This window comes from Silene latifolia, chromosome X (assembly GCF_048544455.1).
Source record: "Silene latifolia isolate original U9 population chromosome X, ASM4854445v1, whole genome shotgun sequence".
Taxonomy (NCBI): Eukaryota; Viridiplantae; Streptophyta; class Magnoliopsida; order Caryophyllales; family Caryophyllaceae; genus Silene; species Silene latifolia.
The window spans coordinates 337,805,578-337,813,740 of NC_133537.1; positions in this window are offsets into that span (position 1 = coordinate 337,805,578).

Genomic DNA, 8,163 nt, shown 5'->3' on the forward strand with positions numbered 1-8,163 from the left:
CCCACTCGGAACTGTGAGACTTGGAACGAAAATTAATAACAGTACCCAGAAATTTTAATATTGAGCAGAGAAGAGAAAGAGAGAAGAGAGTGTGATTTTTTGTTGTTTTTTGATAGAGAGGTCAGGCTCTTATTTATAGCCAAAAGCAGAAGCAACAGAAGCAGTTTTGTTTAGCAAAACGTGCTCCTAAGAAGTTGCAGTCAATGGCACAAAACGTGGAGCATGACCCTCACCTGTTGACAGTCAGTTGGAGATTGATTACTTTTGACTTATGTGCTAAAATGTTCAATGAAATTTTGAGTCAAACGTTGACCTTTTCTTTATAGCATAAGTAAAGAGTCAAACCTTGTAGATACTTAATCAATTTGGTTGGGACGTTAAGAATTCTCAATGATTAAAGCTACCTTTGACGAGATCACCATTAGATATAATGGATAGGGACACTGATTAGCAATTTCAAAAGGGTCTCAGAATCGATGAGGGGAGTTAAGGGAATCTAAGTAAACTAGCCAAACACATGTTGTAATTATAGACGGGTTAAATATTCATCCACTTTAAGCATAAGACAACCAACAAATTGTATGGTGGGGCCCTAAAATGTTACCACTGTAAATATATTTGACTCGTTTTTCACTTTAGACGGATATATCTGTGTATAGTAAGACTAATTACAATGTTAGATGCTCAATCATTTTACTAGTTATGCTGAATAATCAACTACAAAGATTTCATATGATTGCGATGAAAATCCACCCATCGACGACATGGGTCCAAGGTTAGATATCAGCAATCAATTCTGAGTCAGTAACAACTACTTCACGAATTGTTTATCATAGATATCGATTTACGCATCTTCAAGCTTCATCACATATCAATCGTGCATGTTAGAGATGATATTTTAGACACTTGTTTGTATGTATAATACACGACTTTTGCGATTTTAGGGTCTCAGAACAGAAAAGTCTGTAAATCACATATAGGATGGTTCCTAAAGTCGGATAAAGCGGCCACACAAATTTTGGGCGGTAACAGATGACATTTAATGGAGCCAACATACGATCAACTAGTCTTGAGGCCGAAATCGAATATGATAACTCTTGAAGCGACCTCGAAAACGTCGAAAAATATGACCGGGAGAATAAAAAAAAATTATGGGCTGATACGGCCTTCAAAACGGCTCAAACTAAAGTGTAGTATACAATTTTGTGAGATTTTAGAGTTCAGAAGCAAAAATAACAGTAAATCACATGGATGCTTCCTAAAGTCAGATAAAGCAGCCACAAATTTTTTGAGGTGTAACAGAGAATATTTAATGGAACCGGTATGCGATCGAATAGCCTTGGGCGTAAATCAGATACTTGTAAAAAATGATTTAATACTTGTTATTTGAGTTGAAATCGAATAGGAGAACTCTTGAAGCGACCCCGGATATGAGGTAAAAAAACCAAGAGAAAAGAATTACATCTGACACGGCCTCTCAACAGCACAAATTAAAGTGTATAATACACCGTTTTACGGATTTCTGGATCCCGAAACAAAAATGTCCATAAATTATACAAACCGTTTCTCGAATCAGACAAAGATGCCCCAAATTTTTTGAAAAGCAACATATTACACTTAAGGTCGTTGATGCTCTATAAACCAGTGTATGGAAAATTGGAAATTCGTTAAAAAAAAGTTTTAATAATTGTATTTGTGCTCAAATCGAATAGGGTAACTCATAAAGTAACCCTTGGCACGTGGTTGAAAAACCCGCACATAAATAAGCATAGATTTGACAAAATTGACCCGACCTGATTGACCTGACCCGAAAAGGCTAACCCGAGACCCAAAATCGGCCTGAAATGTAACACCCGAATGACACCCAAAACCGGAATGGACTAGGCCCGATCCAAAAATGACCCGACCTTTCAACCACGTATGGTTCCTAGAGTCAGATAAAGAGGCCACTAAAATTTTGAGGTGTAACATAAGACATTTAATAGAGCCGGTATGCGATCAACCAGTCTTGGGTGGAAATCAAATAGTTGTAAAAAATGGTCTAATACTTGATATTTGGGGCAGAAATCGAATAGGATAACTCCATAAATGATCCCGGACACGTGTTAAAAATGGTCGGGATAAAGTTTTATGATCCGATACGGCCTCCCAAACAGCTCAATTTAAAGCTTATATAATACACGGTTTTCGGTATTTTAGGGTTCCGTAACAAAAATGTTTGTGTTCCGGGTGTAATTCCAGAGCAGATTCGTTTACCACGTAAGCTTGATGAAATAACGTCTTTCCTCGTCTTGACTCTTTCTTTCGGCCTCTCCTGAAACGATGAACAAACTGAGGGCTCGGCTTGGCACCGAGCGTACTCACTCCGACGCTCAAGTCAGTAAACTTAAAGGGATTAAGTTGTATGTTACTTGACAAAGTATATTGTAGAGAGATAAGGGAGTTTATACCTGATGAATAGTGAGTTTTTAGGTTCAATTGTGGATTCTTTTCTCAATGAGAGAAGAGGAGTATTTATAGACTTTCACCTTTTGTCACGTAGTGGCCAAGTGGGCCAAGTGGCTAGCAGGTGGAAAGACTGTTCTACCCTCGACCGAGGGACCCATGGTAGGCCGGCGGGCCTGGTTGACTCCATGCCGAGGGGTCTTGGATATGAGTACGCGGATATGTCTCCCGGCTAGCTGCTTGCCTAGCCGGTGCCCAAGTGACCGGCCGACAGGCTGCGTCGGTTAGGCGGTCTAATACGTTGACTTGCTGTCTTTTGGTCTTTGACCTTGCTCAGTATGTTGACTCGGTCAGTGGGTGCAGAATATGCCCCATCAATTTGCCCCCAGCGTAGTCTATGCCGTGGTATGGACCTTCGATGAGTGTTGAGCGTATTCTGCGTTAGTTGAATTTTCTTCCCCGGCTTCTTATTCTTCGGCTTGCTTCTGTTCAGGCCGTACCATATCCCCCCTCCACATGGATGTGTAATGGACATCAGATGTGGAAAAGATAATTGCTCTGGCCGAGACCAAGGTTGAGAGTGCCGGTGTGCTTTTGATTGCCCCCGGCCGGTGCTGCTAAGCTTGGTTGATCAGCGGGCCGTTTGGCAAGTAGATACCAAGGAGCGTGTTGAAGAAGATACGTCGATTGGCATTCCGTCAAGTAGCGTGTCAAAGACGATTTGTAACTGTTACGACGATTGACATTCCGTGGCTGCATGTCTGACACGTGTCTCGGTGCTGATTGGTTGACGTTTCATGGGCTTTGCCCTGATTGGTCGGATTGAGTGGGCTTTGCCCTATAAATAGGGCAGTTAGCCCCTCATTTGAGCCTTTCCAATTTCAGTTTCTTCAAAAAAAAATTTCTCTCTCTAATTTTCTTCGAAGCAACTTCTCTCTAGTCTCCAAAGCGTTACTCGGCGTAACACTCTTCCCAAGGTAAACAAACAAATTTTTCAACTTTTAATTGTTAAGTTTTTGTTGTGAACATGTCTTCTGCTGATGCTGGACCTAGTACGTCTGCGCCGGGGGGTTCCCCGTCGCGCCTTGATGAAGGGGAGGCACTAGCCGCCATCCCGATAAGGTCCGGGGGCCCTAGGTCTCCTTCTCCTGAGGTTGATCCCAAATATTTGGAGGATTTCGAGGATGATGATGATAGTGATGATGTTGATGGTGATGGTGATGATGAGGAAAGGACTCATTCTGATGAGGAGAGGCCGCATCTCTTGGATCACGGCGACGCCTGTAAGATCGGTCCTGATCGTGCTTGGACCAACAAGTTCGCCAGTTGTTCTGGTTGTGAATTTTTTGAACATCATTTCTCCTTCGGCAGGGAGTATAGGATTGTTATTCCTAGAGAGGGTCAGGCCGTCTGTTGCCCTCCCCCAGGTTGTACCGGCGTATATATCAGACACCTGGAGTATGGGCTCTGGTTTCCTCTGAATGACTACGTCGTTGCCATCATTAAAGCCATGAATGTCGCCGTGGCTCAATTGCACCCATTGGCCATTAGGACTATAATTGGCTTTGTGTGGCTGTGTCTTTTCAAAGGGGAGGTCCCAACGGTGAACCTCTTCCGCCGGCTCCACCATCTCAAACCAACAACCCTAGGCGGTCGTGGATGGTATAGCATACCAACCGAGCCGGGCTTCGTCACCGTGACCAAGCTGACGTCTTGCAAGGACTGGAGGGGGGCGGTGGGTGTACGTTGAGGTTCCGGAGGATTATCCACTGCCCCGGTCCTTCCAGCACCGCGTCAATTTGCGGTGTGAGAGTCGGGGGGAGCGTGAGAAGTACGTCTCCCGGGATAAGCTTAAGATGGACGCCTTGAGGGTCCCTCTTAATGAGGACGAAAAGCGAACAATGAGGCTGTTCGAGGCCGAGAAAGATGGCACGCCGAAGGGATGGATGCCCCCGACGCAGATCATTCTCCAGGATGAGCTGCTCTGCCACGTCGGCCTCATACCGGCCCTCGAACAGGGTGAGTGGGGTCGGTGTGAGGCCCATCTCTGCTTTTAATGTTTCTGTTTTTGAACTTTGATTTACTTCTTTTACTTAACTCTTGCTTTGTCTCTTTTTGCAGACCGATTTGGCCCGGATCTGTCTGCGGATATCCTTAGGAGGATGGGACTTGACAAGGACAAGAAAGTTGTTGATTTGCATCCTAAGGCCCATACACGTGATCGCAGACCGGCGCCAAACGACCTCATGGATCAGCAGTTGAAGGTGCTAGATGTGACGGCGGCCCAGGCGAAGGTTGCCAGTAAAGTGCCGCGCCGTAAACCAAAGGCAATATCTATGGCGGCGACGGCGTCAACTCCGGCTCCGTCTTCGATCCCCAAGGCCCAAAAGGAGAATGTGGTGGTCGTCGACATTACCGATGAGGAGGTCACCGTTGCCGAGGAATCTTCTCTTTTTCGTAAGAGGAAAGAGACAGCGTCTGCTGCTGCCGCTGCTACTGCTACCGCTACCGAGGCCGGCAAAGAAATGGGTCCTCCAACCAAGAAGACTAAGCCTGGTACAGATCTAACCTGTGGCTCAGATTTAGCTGGTTCATTAGGCGTTTCTGATGACAGGCTCTCTGGCATGTCAAGGAACGTTGACATGGATGCCTTGTCCGAATTTTTTGCAGATCAACCGCCGCCGTCTACCAGTCCTACTGAACGGCGTATTGAGAAGCGACCTGCGCAGACGTGTGATAAAGATGCCGCCGCCGTCTCCTCCTCCCAGAAGTCTTTCCCTGCCCAGATTAGGAAGATGTTGGCGAAGTGGGCTGATATGGCCGGTGCTCATATTATGGAGCAAGAAAAGGTCATGGCCGAAGCTGCCCCACAGCTTGAGCGGCTCAGGCTTGAGCTCGCTGCTGCGAAGAAGGAAGCTGAGAGGGCCAAGGTCGAGGCTGAAAAGGCGGTCCTTGCTGAGCGAAAACTTAGGGAGGACGCTGAAAAGGCGGCCCTTGCTGAGAGAGCCAAGGTTGAGGCTGCGGAGGCTGAAGCCGCTAAGCTGCTGGAGGAGCGTGACAAGCTTCAGGCTACCCTCGACTTCACTGTTGAGAAGAGGGAGGAATGGAAGTCCCTGTTTTCGGCCCAGGCGAAGGCACTTCGGAACACGAGGGCTATCATCACCTAGAGGGAGTTGGACATTGAGACGCTACAAAGCGTCATCCTCCCTAACATGTGCGCCCAATACCGGGACCTGGCCGAAGAAGCCGCCATGGAAGTGATCGGAGAGCTCTTTCCTGAAGGCTCCTTCCCGTGGCAAAAATTTGACGAGCTGTTTGATGATAAGCTTGATGCTAAGGCGAAGGCCGCGGAGGAGGCAGAGGTGAAGAAGGAGAAAGAGGAGGCTGCGGAGAAGGCGGCCCATGCTGAAAAGGTGAAGGCGGCCAGGGAGGAAGCTGAGAGGGCAAAGGCAGCTGAAGCTGAAGCTGCCAAGTCGGATTCTGAGTTGCCCACCAAAGATGATGCTGCTGATGTCACCGGTGGCGAGCAGCAACAGGCATAGGGAGATGGGCGGTCGTCACCAGGTTCACCCGGCATCTCGGATAGCTTCAGCTGTTCGGGGGCCAATTATTAAGTCTTTCCTCCCTGCCATCTTTTGGCACTTCATGTCTTACGTCTGTACCCTTTTGTTGTTCTTTTTTATAAACTTTGGTAGGTAGTGTTTAGGCTATCCCTATGGGGACGGCCGTCGACTTCTTCCTTGTAACCTGTAAATATTTTTAATAAGAGTTTGTTTATTTTGCCTCTGGCTTGGCCGAGGTCTTTTTCTCATTTTTGTCTGAGTTGTCTTCTTACGTTATTAGTTGAGCGCTTTTTTTTTTTTCTGTTTCTACCCTCGGCCTAGCCGGGGCAGTTAGAATGCGTATCACAACTGTACTTAACGTTTTTTTTTAAACATGTTGGCGTGTCGGTCGCTTCCTCCACCGCCCGAGGCGGTCAGATTTGCGTTTCCCAACCGCCGCTGTGAACATGTTAGCGTATCGGTCGTTGTGTCCCCGCTGCTTCCCGGCCTTGCCTGAGGGAATCGGGGTTACGGCGCGACAGCGTTCGTATCTATAGACGATATTGATCGCGTCCTCGTTCACGCTCAGTCTTAATTAGCCGAGGCGTCAGATTTGCGTCTCAACTGTACTTATACGTTCTTAAGCTCGGTCTTAGTTAGCTGAGGGCAAGTCGTGGTTCCCTCGTCACTCCCGGCATTTGCTGAGGCAATCGAGTTCACGTTCTGACTGCTGTTGCAAATATCTTGGCATATCGGCTCGTTCCCCCATCGCCCTCGGTCTTAATTAGCCGAGGTGATCGAGGTTTTGGCTCGATTGCATCTTTCGTGACCGCCGTGGCGTCTACTTTGGTGTGACTATGGGAGGGACACTTCATTTTGATGGAAAACTTGGAACATTCTTTATTAGTTTTAACCAAGTGTTGGGGTGCCCACAACGGTCTCGGACACCTCCGCCGCTATACGAAGTATTTTCTAAGATTGTCGGTGTTCCAGTGGCTCATTAGAGGCACTCCCTCCATGTCGGTTAGCCGGTATGTACCCGGCCTCATTTCTTCAACCACCTTGTAGGGTCCTTCCCAGTTGGCCGTCATTTTGCCATGGATGTTTCCTTTGTTGGTGGCGGCCGACTTTCTTAGGACTAGATCTCCTACTTTTAAGTCCCTTTTGTGGATCCTTCGGTTGTATGCTCTTCTCATTCTGTTGTGGTAAACGGCCAAGTTGAGCCGTGCCGTATCTCGACTTTCTTCAACCAGGTCTAGGGAGGCTTTTAGGCCTTCCTCATTTTGGACTGGGTCAAAGGTTTGCCTTCTAAATGTAGGCACCGTTGCTTCAATTAGCAGGACGGCCTCAGACCCATAGACAAGGTGAAATGGATTGTACCCCGTTGCTTCTTTCTCCGTGGTTCGTAGTGACCATAGGACGTCGGGTAGTTCATCAGCCCATCTTCCCTTTAGATCTTCAACCTTCTTTTTCAATCCGTTCAAAATTGTCTTGTTAGCTGCCTCCCCTGCCCGTTACTCTGAGGGTGGCAGACGGAGGAGTATGCGAACTTGATACCGAGCTCTTCTAGCCAGTTCATCACCAAGTCACTCCAAAACTCTCGGCCGTGGTCAAATACCATGACTTGGGGTAACCCAAAACGAGTTATGATGTTCTCCCAGATTACCTTTCTTACGGCCGCCGTGGTCTTGGCAGGTACTGCGACAGCTTCGACCCATTTGGTGAAGTAGTCAACGGCGACAATTAGGTACTTTCTTCCCCCGGAGGCCGTCGGAAATGGCCCCAGTAAATCCATCCCCCATTGTGCAAATTGTAACGGACTGAGTACTGGTTGCAGGTCTCGGGAAGGTGCATGTATCACCGGAGCATGCATCTGACAGTTCTTGCACTTTTTGGTCTTAATTCTGGAATCCTCGAGCATGGTGGGCCAGAAGTAGCCGGCTCGGAGAGCTTTGTGGGCTAGCGTTCTTGCCCCCATGTGATGTCCACAGATGCCTTCGTGAATCTCTGTCAAGATGAGCTGCGTCTACCGGGCCGACACATTTCAAAAGTGGTCTTATCACTGACCTTCTGTATAGTTCTCCTTCGAACACCAGGTACCTTGCGGCGATCCTTTTTATCTTCTGGGAGAGACTGCGGTTCTCCGGCAACTCTTTTGTAAGTTTGTACTTCATTA